This window comes from Schistocerca gregaria, chromosome 9 (assembly GCF_023897955.1).
Source record: "Schistocerca gregaria isolate iqSchGreg1 chromosome 9, iqSchGreg1.2, whole genome shotgun sequence".
NCBI lineage: Eukaryota > Metazoa > Arthropoda > Insecta > Orthoptera > Acrididae > Schistocerca > Schistocerca gregaria.
In genome coordinates this window covers 235068733-235084901 of record NC_064928.1, presented here as the reverse complement: position 1 = coordinate 235084901, position 16169 = coordinate 235068733, and the positions used below count along the sequence as shown (strand labels likewise).

At 43.0% G+C, this 16169-nt stretch overlaps 1 protein-coding gene across 1 annotated transcript in view; it reads left to right on the top strand.

Annotated features, from left to right (window-relative positions):
* The window catches only part of LOC126292138 (UDP-glucosyltransferase 2-like), an 85847-nt gene that overhangs the window by 21424 nt on the left and 48254 nt on the right, over positions 1-16169 (top strand). The window lies entirely within an intron of this gene.

Sequence of the window (16169 nt, the reverse complement as noted above, 5' to 3'; positions counted from 1 at the left end):
GTCCAGATCCAATAGCAGAATATGGAATCGGTGGGTTCAGGAGGGTAACACGGAACACCGTGCTGGGTCCCAACTGCCTCGTATCACTAGCAGTCGAGATGACAGTCATCTTATCCTCATGGCTGTAACGTATCGTGCAGCCACATCTCGATCCCTGATTCAACAGACGGGGACGTTTGCAAGACAACAACCATCTGCAAGAACAGTTTGACGACGTTTGCAGCAGCTTGGACTATGAGCTCGGATACTGTGGCTGTGGTTACTCTTGACGATGCATCACAGACAGGAGCGCCTGCGATGGTGAACTCAACGACGAACGTGGGTGCACGAATGGCAAAACGTCATTTTTTCGAATGAATCCAGGTTTTGTTTACGGCATCATAATGGGCGCATCCGTGTTTGGCGACACCGTGGTGAACGCACATTGGAAGCTTGTATTCGTCATCGCCATACTGGCGTATCACCCGGCATGATGGTATGGGATGCCATTGGTTACACGTCTCGGTCACCTCTTGTTCGCATTGACGGCACTTTGAACAGTGGACGTTACATTTGAGATGTGTTACAACCCGTAGCTCTACCCTTCATTCGATCGCCTGCGAAAGCCTACATTTCAGCAGGATAATGCAGGACCGCATGTTGCAGGTCCTGTACGGGCCTTTCTGGATACAAAAATATTCGACTGGTGCCCTGGCCAGAACAGATCTCTCACCAATTGAAAACGTCTGGTCAATGGTGCCCGAGTAACTGGCTCGTAACTGGCTCGTCACAATACGCCAGTCACTACTCTTGATGAACTGTTGTATCGTGTTGAAGCTGCATGGGCAGCTGTAACTGTACACACCATCCAAGCCCTGTTTGACTCAATGCCCAGGCGTATTAAGGCCTTTATTATGGCCAGAGGTGGTTGTTCTGGGTACTGATGTCTCAGGATGTATGTACTCAAATTGCGCGAAAATGTAATCACATGTCAGTTCTAGTATAATATATTTGTCCAATGAATACCCGTTTGTCATCTGCATTTCTGCATTGCTGATAGTCCGTGCTGCTGCAAACGTCGTCGAACTGTTCTTGCAGATGGTTGTTGTTTTGCAAACGTCCCCATCTGTTGACTCAGGGATCGAGACGTGGCTACACGATCCGTTACAGCCATGCGGATAAGATGCCTGTAATCTCGACTGCTAGTGATAAGAGGCCGTTGGATGCAGCACGGCGTTCGCGTCTTTACACGAGGCATCACAACAACGTTTCACCAGGCAACGCCGGTCAACTGCTGTTTGTGTATGAGAAATCGGTTGTAAACTTTGTGGGTGTCGCCACCGGCGCCAAACTTGTGTCAATGCTCTGAAAAGCTAATCATTTGCATATCACAGCATCTTCTTCCTGTCGATTAAATTTAGCGTCTGTAGGACGTCATCTTCGTGGTGTGGCAATTTTAATGGCTAGTAGTGTATTTGAAGAGCATGAAAATTTACAGTATGGAGGGTCCCCTTGTAAGATAGTCATCAGTAACTCGATCACTTGTTCCATTTCTAGCATTTAGGATTTGGCACAGCTTTCAAATAAGATGAAGATATAAATAAGAAAAGTAACGCCTGCCTACATATCTGTGGCTCGATAAGAACATTGAAGTGAAAAACGAGAAGATAAACCCAAATTAAATTTCATAAAGTCACGGCACTACCAACACTACTATATGGAGCAAAACAGTTGGACATTAAGGTCACATGACCTAAGACAACTAGAAACGTCAGCTATGAAGTTCCTTACATCTTTAAATCTCCCCAAAAGGGGAAGAAAAAATATGAAATCACAGAAGAATGAGGATACAGCTATTAGCTGAGAAAGTTATCCAACAAAAGCAAGTCTGGAAACAGCATTATTGTGTATGTCATCCCAGAGAACCCAGGACAAGCAATGCAAGACAGATCCTTTGGAGGAAGTAGTGTGGGAACGTCCAAGAAGAAATGGTTAGGCTGGAACAGGACATAAGACCTAATCGTGGCTTGACAGAAGACTCAGTTTTCCGACTGTTGCATGCGTTACACAGGTTTGAATCGCGTCATGGGCAAGTCTTCTCGCTCCAGCAGTAGAGCACAGACAGGGGGCCTTTAAGAGCACAGGTAAACACGCGAACCGTACTTCAATCTCGTCTCGGATCTTGCGTTTGGTTCAGTACGACAGGTGTTCCTGGGACCTTTTCTCCTGACGGTGGAACACTGTTTTGCGGTTCTGCTGTTACTATATGATCGAGCTGCACTTATGTAAATTCTCTTCGAAGACTCTTTCCATTGCTGAATACTTACTAGTATCCTTTGTTCAACTAAGGCATTTCTCTAGTGATTTTCATTTCATAGTAGATCACTGCAGCAGAGAACGCACGCTACCATGCGACCGAGAAAAGGAACAAGACACCTCCGTTATCAACAACTATCGTCAGACAGGTCGTATTATCAAGACGAGTATATCGAAATCTGAAGCACCGATTTTTAATATTAGTTATACGAGAAGGCCAACGGAACTTACATATACATCTACATCTACGTGATTCCTCTGCTATTCACAATAAAGTGTCTGGTAGAGGGTTCAGTTAACCACCTTCGAACTGTCTCTCTGCCATTCCACTCTGTGTGAACTCTGATTTCTCTTATTTTATCGTGATAATCATTTCTCCTTATGTAGGTGGGTACCAACAGAATGTTTTCGGAATCGGGGGAGAAAACCCGTGATTGAAATTTCATGAGAACATCTCGTCGCAAAAAAAAGCCTCTCTTTTAATGATTGCAATTCAAATTCACGTATCATGTCTGTGACACTATCTCCCCTATTTCGCGATAATACAAAACGAGCTGCCCTTTTTTGTACTTTTTCGATGTCATCCGTCAGTCCGACCTGATGCGGATCCCACACCGCACAGCGATACTCCAGAATAAGGTGGACAAGCGTGGTGTAAGCAGTCTCTTTATTACACCTATTGCACCTTCTAAGTGTTCCGCCAATGAATCACAGTCTTTGGTTTGCTCTTCCCACAATATTATCTATGTGATCGTTCCAGTTTAGATTATTTGTGATTGTAATCCCTAAGTATTTAGCTGAATTTACAGCGTTCAGATTTGTGTGACTTATAGCGTAATCGAAATTTAGCTGATTTCTTTTAGTATTCATGTGAATAACTTCACACTTTTCTTTATTCAGGGTCAATTGCCACTTTTCGCACCATACAGATATATTATCTAAATTATTTTGCAAGTCGTTGTGATCATCTGACGACTTTAGAAGGCGGTAAATGACAGCATCATCTGCAAACAATCTAAGACGGCTACTCAGATTGTCTCCTATGTCGTTAATATAGATAAGGAACAGTAAAGGGCCTATAACACTTCCTTGGGGTACGCCGGATATTACTTCTGTTTTACTCGATGACCTTCCCTCTATTATTACGAACTGTGACCTTTCTGTCAGGAAATCACGAATCCAGTCGCACAACTGAGGCGAAACTCCGTAGGCAAACAGTTTGGTTGGAAGACGCTTGTGAGTGACGGTGTCGAAAGCCTTCTGGAAATCTAAAAATATGGAGTCAATTTGACATCCCCTGTCTATAGCACTCATTTCTTCATGAGTATAAAGAGCTAGTTGTGTTTCACAAGAAAGATATTTTCTGAATCCGTGCTGTCAATGAATAGTTTTCTTCAAGGTACTTTATAATGTTCGAATACAGTATATGTTCCAAAACCCTACTACAGATCGACGTTAGTGATATAGGCCTGTAATTCAGCGGATTACTCCTACTTCCATTTATGGGTATTGGTGTGACTTGAGCAATTTTTCAGTCTTTAGGTACGGATCTTTCTGTGTGCAACTGACTGTACATAATTGCTAGATTGTTGTTGTTGTTGTCTTCAGTCCTGAGACTGGTTTGATGCAGCTCTCCATGCTACTCTATCCTGTGCAAGCTGTTTCATCTCCCAGTACCTACAGCAACCTACATCCTTCTGAATCTGCTTAGTGTATTCATCTCTTGGTCTCCCTCTACGATTTTTACCCTCCACGCTGCCCTCCAATGCTAAATTTGTGATCCCTTGATGCCTCAAAACATCTCCTACCAACCGATCCCTTCTTCTAGTCAAGTTGTGCCACAAACTTCTCTTCTCCCCAATCCTATTCAATACCTCCTCATTAGTTACGTGATCTACCCATCTAATCTTCAGCATTCTTCTGTAGCACCACATTTCGAAAGCTTCTATTCTCTTCTTGTCCAAACTAGTTATCCTCCATGTTTCACTTCCATACATGGCTACACTCCAAACAAATACTTTCATAAACGACTTCCTGATACATAAATCTATATTCGATGTTAACAAATTTCTCTTCTTGAGAAACGCTTTCCTTGCCATTGCCAGTCTACATTTTATATCCTCTCTACTTCGACCATCATCAGTTATTTTACTTCCTAAATAGCAAAACTCCTTTACTACTTTAAGTGTCTCATTTCCTAATCTAATTCCCTCAGCATCACCCGATTTAATTTGACTACATTCCATTATCCTCGTTTTGCTTTTGTTGATGTTCATGTTATATCCTCTTTTCAGGACACTGTCCATTCCGTTCAACTGCTCTTCCAAGTCCTTTGCCGTCTCTGACAGAATTACAATGTCATCGGCAAACTTCAAAGTTTTTATTTCTTCTCCATGAATTTTAATACCTACTCCAAATTTTTCTTTTGTTTCCTTTACTGCTTGCTAAATATACAGATTGAATAACATCGGGGAGAGGCTACGTCTCACTCCTTTCCCAACCACTGCTTCCCTTTCATGCCCCTCGACTCTTATGACTGCCATCTGGTTTCTGTACAAATTGTAAATAGCCTTTCGCTCCCTTTATTTTACCCCTGCCACCTTCAGAATTTGAAAGAGAGTATTCCAGTCAACATTGTCAAAAGCTTTCTCTAAGTCTACAAATGCTAGAAACGTAGGTTTGCCTTTTCTTAATCTTTCTTCTAAGATAGGTCGTAAGGTCAGTATTGCCTCACGTGTTTCAACATTCCTACGGAATCGAAACTGATCCTCCCCGAGGTCCGCATCTACCAGTTTCTCCATTCGTCTGTAAAGAATTCGCGTTAGTATTTTGCAGCTGTGACTTATTAATCTGATAGTTCGGTAATTTTCACATCTGTCAGCACCTGCTTCCTTTGGGATTGGAATTTTTATATTCTTCTTGAAGTCTGAGGGTATTTCACCTGTCTCATACATCTTGCTCACCAGCTGCTAGAGTTTTGTCATGACTGGCTCTCCCAAGGCCGTCAGTAGTTCTAATGGAATGTTGTCTACTCCGGGGGCCTTGTTTCGACTCAGGTCTCTCAGTGCTCATTTCGTCTTCATCTACATCCTCTTCCATTTCCATAATATTGTCCTCAAGTACATCGCCCTTGTATAAACCTTCTATATACTCCTTCCACCTTTCTGCCTTCCCTTCTTTGCTTAGAACTGGGTTGCCATCTGAGCTCTTGATATTCATACACGTGGTTCTCTTCTCTCCAAAGGTCTCTTTAATTTTCCTGTAGGCAGTATCTTACCCCTAGTGAGATAAGCTTCTACATCCTTACATTTGTCCTGTAGCCATCCCTGCTTAGCCATTTTGCACTTCCTGTCGATCTCATTTTTGAGACGTTTGTATTCCTTTTTGCTTGCTTCATTTACTGCATTTTTGTATTTTCTCCTTTCATCAATTAAATTCAATATTTCTTCTGTTACCCAAGGATTTCTAGCAACCCTCGTCTTTTTACCTACTTTATCCTCTGCTGCCTTCACTACTTCATCCCTCAGAGCTACCCATTCTTCTTCAACTGTGTTTCTTTCCCCCATTGCTGCCAATTGTTCCCTTATGCTCTCCTTGAAACTCTGTACAACCTCTGGTTCTTTCAGCTTATCCAGATCCCATGTCCTTAAATTCTCACCTTTTTGCAGTTTCTTCAGTTTTAACCTACAGGTCATAACCAATAGATTGTGGTCAGAGTCCACATCTGCCCCTGGAAATGTCCTACAATTTAAAACTTGATTCCTTAATCTCTGTCCTACCATTATATAATCTATCTGATACCTTTTAGTATCTCCAGGATTCTTCCATGTATACAACCTTCTTTTATGATTCTTGAACCAAGTGTTAGCTATGATTAAGTTATCTGTGCAAAATTCTACCAGACGCCTTCCTCTTTTATTTCTTAGCCCCAATCCATAATCCTCTACTATGTTTCCTTCTCTCCCTTGGCCTACTGACGAATTCCAGTCACCAATGACTATTAAATTTTCGTCTCCCTTCACTGCCTGAAGATATATTGGAGCTATTTTATCAGCATACTCTGAGAGGAACCTGACTGGTATACAATCTGGACCGGAGGCCTTGTCTTTATTGAGTGATTTAAGCTCCTTTGTTACACCGATTATATCTACTTCTATGTTTCTCATCTTGACAGTTGTTCATTATTGGAATTCAGGAATATTTACTGCGTCTTCTTTGGTGAAGGAGTTTCTGAAAATCGTGTTTAGTGACTCTGCTTTAGTGTCACTGTCATCAATGACTTCACCGTTGTTATCACGCAGTGAAGGTATTGATTGCGTCTTGCCACTGGTGTGCTTTATGTATGACCAGAACCTCTTTGTGTTTTCTGCCAGATTTCGAGGCAGAATTTCGTTGTGGAAATCATTAAAAGCATCTCGCACTGAAGTACGCGCTATATTTCCAACTTCTGTAAAACTTTGCCGATCTTGCGCCTTTTGCGTTCATTTAAATTTGGCATGCATTTTTCTTTGCTTCTGCAATAACGATCTGCCCCGTTTTATGTACCATGGAGCATCAGTACCATCACTTATTAATTTATATGGTATATATCTCTCAATTGCAGTCGACACTATCTGCTTGAAAACATTCCACAACTTTTCTACACTTACATGATCAGATCGGAAGGAGTGAAGACAGTCTCGTAAAAAGGCGTTAAGAGCATTTTTATCAGCTGTTTTAAATAGATATATGATCCGAAATGTACTTTGCATTAGATGTGCACAAAAAAATATGTGTATTCATAGCGGTTAAGAGAGGTAAAAAGAAGTAGACATACACGAGAAAAGTTTTCGTCTGTCTCTCGCACTGTTATCAACCTACCCCGCGTCCCGCTCACGTGCTATGATGCAGGTGACACACGAAACTAACAACTTCACGTGAAATCGCATTCGATGGACGTTTATGTTTAAATGATGCAGATGGCAAATTTGCATTAACACACGCGTACCGGACAGCTACAATGCCACAATTGCTACGCCGTTGTCGATGTTGTCAGCAGTGGAAAACAAAAGATCGTAGTAGCAGCAACAAATCCTTCAGGCGCAACACAAATTGTACTAAATGTTGATTGTTGGGGTTGTCGTTTCGCTTACTTTTACCTAAGAGTAAATTGAACTTACTTCGTGTCCATCTGCCGCCGTTACCACAAAGTTTTTAATTCGCTATTTCTTCATTTAGAGCAGCTACGGCTTCCATTATTACACGGAAATTATTTTTGTTCTAGGCTATACCTCAAAGAAGAACACTGAAGGTTCGGACTGAAAGACAAACAGGAGGACAACACTATTTTTCGGTAAAGAAGGTATTAGGAATAATGTGAACATTACTTTATAAACAGCATTGGTCGAATTTCGACCACAGGCTATACCAGTACACACAATAGCGCCTGTGCAGAATAACGAAACAGTTTTTTTTAACTACTGTTATAATCGTTCAGGGAAACTAAAGTCTGTTCTATAGAATCAGGGACTCCGAAATGATAATGTGGAAATCATCTCGCTCTTTTCGTCCATGAAATCAATGGGCTTTCACAAAGTGGCACCGAGGTTTATGGCAATTTTCTTTCGGTTATTCACGCACTGCGGCTTACAGAACAAAGCACAAGCTTAGCGATTCGAGGACCAGTTTCGGATGGTCATTTGTGAAATTCTTGAAGACAGAGAAAACATTCGTGTGTGAATACGTTTTATGTTATGAATTCGTCAAAGTCTCATCAATTTTTTGACTGTAGCCTAATCTGCGTAACTTTATGTCTTTAGCTGTATCACAAATCGTAAGTCCAGATACATATAATCGAAACGTTTATAATTTTATGACATCACAGTTTTGCTGAGCATGAGCTGACTGATGGGCACTGCTACCAACGACAGTCACATGTCCTCTGCTTAGCAAACAGAAGTGAAGAAGTGTGGGAGTAGTGGAAAGCAACGAACTTATGGGCCACAATCCTGATTTAATATTAAATGGACAAATGGTATCAATATTCTGCGTTTTCCAGTTACGTCCGTATTTATCCAACCTAGCTGTTTTATCTTTGTCTACATCACCAAAGTGAAACTTGTCACAACAAGGACAAGTAATTTTGTGTACGCCACTGTGGCTCGTAATTGGGTTATATCTTTACTATTGAAAATACACAGGGCTGTGTTGTTTCTCACGTAGTAGAATCTCCTATAGTTGCAGGGTTTCTGTGCTTTGGCTACAAAAAGACATCCAAATGGCTCTAAGGACTATGGGATTTAATGTCTGAGGTCATGAGTCCCCTAGACTTAGAACTATTTACACGTAATTAACCTAAGGACAGCACACACTTCCATGCCCTAGGCAGGATTCGAACCTGCGACCGTAGCAGCAGGGCGGTTCCGGTCTGAAGCGCCTAGAACCACTCGGCCACAGCGGCCGGCTTTTGGCTACACTTTTCGGCACATGTGTTATGCATGAAATTGTACACCACTTCCTGCAACTATTGGAATAGCAGGGGGTGCATATAAGGGGGGGGGGGAGTTGGGAATCATTTTCCACCTTTAGTTTCTTCTGTACGATCTGACCAGTCGAGTCAGAATTCATAGCAATAAATTTCTCTAGATCAAATTCTTCGTTAAACTTGGGTACGAATAAGAGACGCTAAGTGCAAAGCTGCATGTTTGTGTGTGACTATTGCAAACAAAAAGGCATTACGAGCTTGTAATATAGTTTTTCTTTAAATTTTGAAACAATGCGTTTGTTTACTGATGTCAGTGGTTAAATTTAGGAAATATGTGGTTTTATTTTGTAAATGGAAGGGTGAAGGGGCAGAAAGTAAAGAACTATTGAAAACAAAGAACTACTGATGTCAGCTGCCTATGTCGATTGTGAACAGAAATTACTCTTTTTTTTTTTACAGAAATTACGTAACTCATAATGAAAAGAAATACAGGGAGTTTTTGCAGTGAACTTTTGTGACGAGATGATTCAGAAGAAGCAGGAGATAATAGCATAAGAGCTTGCAACGGGTGGGATACTTAAAGCCAAAGCTTCTTGAAAGTACTGAGAAATTCGGTGAATTTTCTCCCTGTATTTTAGGTAAATATGTGGTGTATAACGTCCAGTTTTCGACTTTCGATTTATATACGTAGGATCTGTAACGTGTAAAACGATGTGGGGTCTCTCGGACTCCTACGTTTAAAACGAGACTTACGACACAAATTATTTGATATTTTTACTTTATGTCCCGAAGATCATTCAATAAGTAAAGCCTCACATTTTTTAAAGTCATTCATATACATACGCAAACGTCCTTTTTGGGGGTTCACATTTGATGTTTATTCTGTACGCAGGTGAAGTTTCGAACCGTTCTGGCAGATGGTAGACCAGCAGTACAGTGTTAAAATGGCGTCATATTACAAGCAGGCTGCTGTTATTGAATTCTTGTTTGCAGAAAAAGAAACTGTGGTGAACATCCGTAAACGTTTGTGTGCAGTGTATGGCGATGTGCAGTTGATTGGAGTACAGTTGTGAAATAGGTAAAGAAAGTTATAGCCTCAGAAAATGCAGAAACAGAGCTCCATGATCAGCCATGCTCGGGACGTCCTGTCACAGCCACAGCTCCAGACATGTTGAATCGTGCTGATGCCATGACTCGTGCCCACTGGCGCATCACAACTCGATAATTGGCTCTACAGTTGTCGATCAGCTTTGCAAGTGCGTCTACAATGATCGACACTCCTGGATATTCAGAGAGGTACTCACGTTGGATACCACGAATGCTGACAGCCGACCACAAGATACAAAGAACGACCATTCCATCTGAATTGTTGGAGCATTTTGAGACCGACGGAGAGGCCTTTCTGTCACGGATCGTTACGGGGGACGAAATCTCGGAGACAGAAAGGCAGACAATGGGCTGACATCATCCTCATTTACCACACAAGAAGAAATTCAAGACCCCCCCCGCCCCTGCTGGAAAAATCATGGTGAGAGTCTTCTAGGATTGTGATGGCGTCATTCTCGTGGATGCGATGCCACAGGGTCAACCATCAATTCAGAGGCATACGTGAAGACCCTGAATAAACTCCAGAACCATTTGCGACGTGTTCGATCGGACAAGAATGCAGCAGAAATCTTGCTCCGACACGACAACGCACGGCCCCACACATAGGTCTGAGAACTCGGGAACACATCGCCAAATTGGGTTGGACATCATTGCCTCATCCACCCTCCAGTCCAGACCTGACATCCTCGGACTTCCTTCTCCTTTGGGCCGCTTAAAGATTCACTGTGGGGAACACCAAAATGTAGTGAAAACATGGCTACGTCTACAGTACAAGAGCTTTAACCAGCAGGGAATTCACGCTCTTCCACAATGCTGGCGTACGGCCATAGAACGTGGTGGAGACTGTGTAGAAATATAGGACATTGAGAAGAAATGTTGATGTGTATTGTCACCAAATTCTGACTCTTAACTGTAAATATGTTCTGAGAAATAGAACGTGGGACATTACCTATTGAGCGAGCCTCGTATATATCTACATCCATACTCCGCAAGCCACCTGACGGTGTGTGGCGGAGGGTACCTTCGGTACCTCTATCGATTCTCCCCTCTATTCCAGTCTCGTATAGTTCGTGGAAAGAAGGATTGTCGGTATGCACCTGTGTGGGCTCTAATCTCTCTGATTTTGTCCTCATGGTCTCTTCGCGAGATATACGTAGGGAGGAGCAATATACTGCTTGACTCCTCGGTGAAGGTATGTTCTCGAAACTTCAACAAAAACCCTTACTGAGCTACTGACCGTCTCTCTTGCAGAGTCTTCCACTGGGGTTTATCTGTCATCTTCGTAACGCTTTCGCGGTTACGAAATGATCCTGTAACGAAGCGCGCTGCTCTCCGTTGGATCTATCTCTCCTATCAACCCGATCTGGTACGGATCCAACACCGGTGAGCAGTACTCAAGCAGTGGGAGAACAAGTGTACTGTAACCTACTTCCTTTGTTTTCGGACTGCATTGGCTTAGGATTCTTCCAATGAATCACAGCATCTCCTTTACCGACGATTAATTTTATATGTAATGTTTTGCATTACCTCCGTTCCGAGAGATCAGGAACCTGTACAGAAAATTGGAACAGAGATCAACATAAACATCATTTCCACCCATCTTTTTTGCTGATGAAAACCACATATTGCGTATTGTACCACCATACAGTGAAACCTTGAGAGGTGGTGGTCCAGATTTCTGTACACATCGGTGCCTCTAATACCCAGGAGCACGTCATCTTGCATTGATGCATGCCTGTACTCGTCGTGGTAGACTATCCACAAGTTCGTCAAAGCACTGTTGGTCCAGATGGTCCCACCCCTCAACGGCGAGTTGGCTTAGATCCCTCAGAGTGGTTGGTAGGTCACGTCGACCGCAAACAGCACTTTTCAATCAATGCCAGGCATGTTGGATGGAGTTCATGTCTGAAGAACATTCTACCCACTCCAGTCGAGCGATATCGTTATCCTGAAGGAAGTCATTCTCAAAATTGTGCACGATGGGGGCGTGAATTGTCGTCCATGAATGCCAAGCCAATATGCTGCCGATGTGGTTGCACTGTCGATCGGAGGAGGCATTCGCGTATCGTACACACGTTACGGCGCCTTCCATGACCGCCACCGGCGTACGTCGGCCCCACATAATGTCACCCCAAAACAGCAGGGAACCTCTACCTTGCTGCAGTCGCTGAACAGTGTGTCTAAGGCGTTCTGCCTGACCGGATTGCCTCCAAACACGTCTCCGACGATTATCTGGTTGAAGGCATACGCGACACTCATGGGTGAAGAGAACGTGATGCCAGTCCTCAGCGGTCCATTCGGCATGTTGTTGGGCCCATCTGTACCGCGCTACATGGTGTCGTGGATACAAAGGTGGACCTCGCCATGGACGTCGGGAGTGAAGTTGTACATCATGCAGCCTATTGCGCACAATTTGAGTCGTAGCACGACGTCCTGTGGCTGCACGATAACCACTATTCAGTATGGTGGCGTTTCTGTCAGGATTCCTCCGAGCCATAATCCGTAGGTAGCGGTCATCTACTGATCAGCCCTTGCGCGGCATGAGCTAGGCATGTTCTCGACAGTTCCTGCCTCTCTGTTTCTCCTCCATGTCCCAACAACATCACTCTGGCTCACTCCGAGACGTCTTGACACGTCCCTTATTGAGAGCCCTTCCTGGCACAAAGTAACAATGCGGACGCTATCGAACCGCGGTATTGACTGTCTAGGCATGGTTGAACCACATATAATACGAGCCGTATACTTCCTTCCTGGTGGAATTAGTGGAACTGATCGGCTGTCGGGTCCCTTCCGTCTAATAGGCGATGCTCATGCATGGTTGTTTACAGCTTTGGGTGGGTTTAGTGACATCTCTGAACAATCAAAGAGACTGTGTCTGTGATACAATATCCACTAACGTCTATCTTCAGGAGTTCTCGGAACCGGGGTGATGCAAAACTTTTTTGATGTGTGTATTTCGTTAAGATTCGGACCCCTGATCGCTGCGTCCTCCAGGCTGGCCAACCGCTGCACTGCACAATCGCCTCTGTTCAGCGCAACGTCGGCTTCGATGTAATAAAGTCAATGACACACGTTCCTTTGTTTCTCTGCACGCTCTGGCGTGAGTCAACCATCTCTCCCAAACCATACCTCTCGATCGATCTGACATATTACAACCCCTGCCCTCGAGGGGTTGTAACAGTACATATAAATGAATTGTTAGATAACTGAATTTTCATTCTGAAAAAGTTATGCTATCTCTGTAGCACGTAATTTTCCACATGAAACTTAATTCCAAGATTCTAACTTGCACATAAAAATTCCACTCGATAATTACAAAAAGAGAGTCTGCGAAAGCCATTGCTGGGATGCACATTTTTCTTATGACCACTCAGAGCACATTTTCATATACAATAAAATTTTTGTATTTTATTGGAGAAAAAGACGTTTCCACATCATAGCTGTTGCGAATTTCTGCTTGTGGATGACGCTCTTGTTCGATAGCAGAACCGTAATCACTGTCTGTTGTAAAATCATCACCCTATTCGTCTGTTTCTTGCTCTATCGCTGACACCTTGCTCCACACAGAAACTTACAATATCGTCAAGCTCGTGAAAGTTAAAACTGATACGTTGTTCAAGCGAACACATTTTGTACTACACGGTACCGTACTCAATGGAAAAGGTACGTAGTTCACGAGGCGCTGTCTAGAAGACCTGTCAATAACACGTGTAAACAACAAACAAAGAAGGCGATAACCGAACCGACAACAAGACATTTTAGGGTGGGCAATTTAAGGAGGCTAGGGAGAGTACATCTACATCTGCATTACATGGATACTCTGAAAATCACATTTAAGTGCCTGGCACAGGGTTTATCGAACCACCTTCCCAATTCTCTATTATTCCAATGTCGTACAGCGAGCGGAACGCTTGTTTTATCATGGTGATGGTTTCTCCCTATGGAGATCGGCGTCAACAAAATATTTTCGCATTCGGAGGAGGATTCTGGCTATTGGAATTTCGTGAGAAGATCCCTCCGCGACGGAAAACGCCTTTCTTTTAATTTTGTCCACCCCAAATCCTGTGTCAATGCAGTGACACTCCCTACCATATTCCGCGATAGTACAAAACGTCCTGCCCTTCTTTGAACTTTTTCTCTCTACTCCGTCAATCCTATCTGGTAAGGATCCCACACCGCACAACACTACTGTAAAAGAGGACGGACAAGCGTAGTATAGGCAGTCTCCTTAATAGATCTAATACATTTCCTGTCCTTCCAATAAAACGCAGTCTTTGGTTAGCCTTCCCACCAACAGTTCCTGTGTGTTCCTTCCAATGTAAGTTGATTGTAATTGTAATTCCTAGCTATTTAGTTGAATTTATGGCCTTTGACTGATTTAACATGAAACCTAAGTTTAACAGATTCCTTTTAGCACTCATGTGGCTGGCCTCACACTTTTCGTTATTTAGCATCAGTTACCAATTACAAGTTTTCGCACCAACCTAAGACGGCTGCTCAAATCGTCTCCCAAATCGTTTATATAGCAAGGGTCTATAACACTACCTTGGGGAACGCCAGAAATCACCTATGTTTTACTCCGTGACTTCCAGTCAATTATTACGAACTGTGACCTCTCTGACAGGAAATCACGTATCCTGATGACGATGTCGTTTGGTTTGTGGGGCGCTCAACTACGAGGTTATCAGCGCACGTACAGATTCCCAATCTTTGAGCAGTGCACGTTCATGAATGATGATGAAATAATGATGAGGACAACACAAACACCCAGTAATCTTAAGGCTGATGAAAATCCCTGACCCCGCCGGGAATCGAACCCGAGATCCCGTGCTCGGGAATCGTGAACGCGACCGACAGACCACGAGACGCGGACATCACGAATCCAGTCACGTAACTGAGTCGATATACCATAAGCCGGGAATCGAACCCGGGGTCCCGTGCTCGGGAATCATGAACGCGACCGATAGACCACGAGATAGGGACATCACAAATACAGTCAAATAACTGAGTCGATATTCCATAAGCACGAAATTTCACTACAAACCGCTTGTGTGGTACAGTGTCAAAAGCCTTCCAGAGAACCATAAATACGGAAGCAATTTGAAATCCCATGTCGACAGCACTCAACACTTCGCGAGAGTAAAGAGCTAATTGTGTTTCACAAGAACGATACTTTCTAAATCCGTGTTGACTGTGTGTCAATAGTATAGAAGCATTCCGCCACAGCTGACATCGTGGAGTGAGTTCGAAAGTTTAGAGCGTTCTCAGAGACCACATCGAGGGAGTTAAAGGCTAGATCAGTTACCTATCAACAGCGTGTGCAAGTCGAAGTAAATGGGAGGCTACATGGGAGGCTACTGCTGAGTTATTTGTTTGCTGAAGGGGAAAAGCTGCAAAATGTTCATTAAACTTAAGAAACTTGCACCTGATAAACCACTGGTACTGCAAGTGATAAAGTCTGTTGAGAGTTCGCGCTTACGGCCTATGCAATGATATACGCGGTTGGATAGAAAGTTTTCTAACAGACAGGGAGCAGTATGTCATCCTGAACGGAGTAACTTCAACAGAAACAAAAGTAACTTCAGATGTGCTCCAGGGCAGCGTAATAGGTCCTCTGCTTTTTACGATTTATATAAACAATCTGGTTGGTGGTATTGACAGCGGCCTTAGACTGTTTGCCAATGGTGTTGTAGTCTACAGGAAAGCAGTATCACACCAAAGTTGTGAACAAATCAATGAGGATTTGCAGAAGATAAATGCATGGTATAATGACTGGCAGTTATCTCTCAATATTAGTAAGTGTAACCTACTGCATATAACAAGGCGAAAATCCCCATTAATGTATGGGTACAAAATAAATGATCAGTCTTTGGAAGCTGTAACATCTGGGTGTGACTATTCGAAATGATCTCAGATGGAATGATCAGATTACACAAGTAACGGATATGGCGAACTCTAGAGTGCAGTTTATTGGTAGAATCCTGAAGTTATGCAGTCCTTCAACGAAGGAAATAGCTTACAGTACATTAGTTCGTCCAGTCTTAGAGTACTGTTCGTCTGTGTGGTACCCTTACAAGTTAGGACTGATTCAAGAGATTGAGAAGGTCCAAAGAAGAGCTGCAAGATTCGTGACTGGTACATTTAGCTATAGCGAGAGCGTTACAAATCTCATAGAAAGTTTGAAGTGAGACATACTTGCAGATAGACGACGCGCTAAACAATCTTCACCGAGGATATAGAGCATATATTATTACCACTAACTTTGAAATCGCATAATGATCATCATTCAAAGATAAGGGAAATA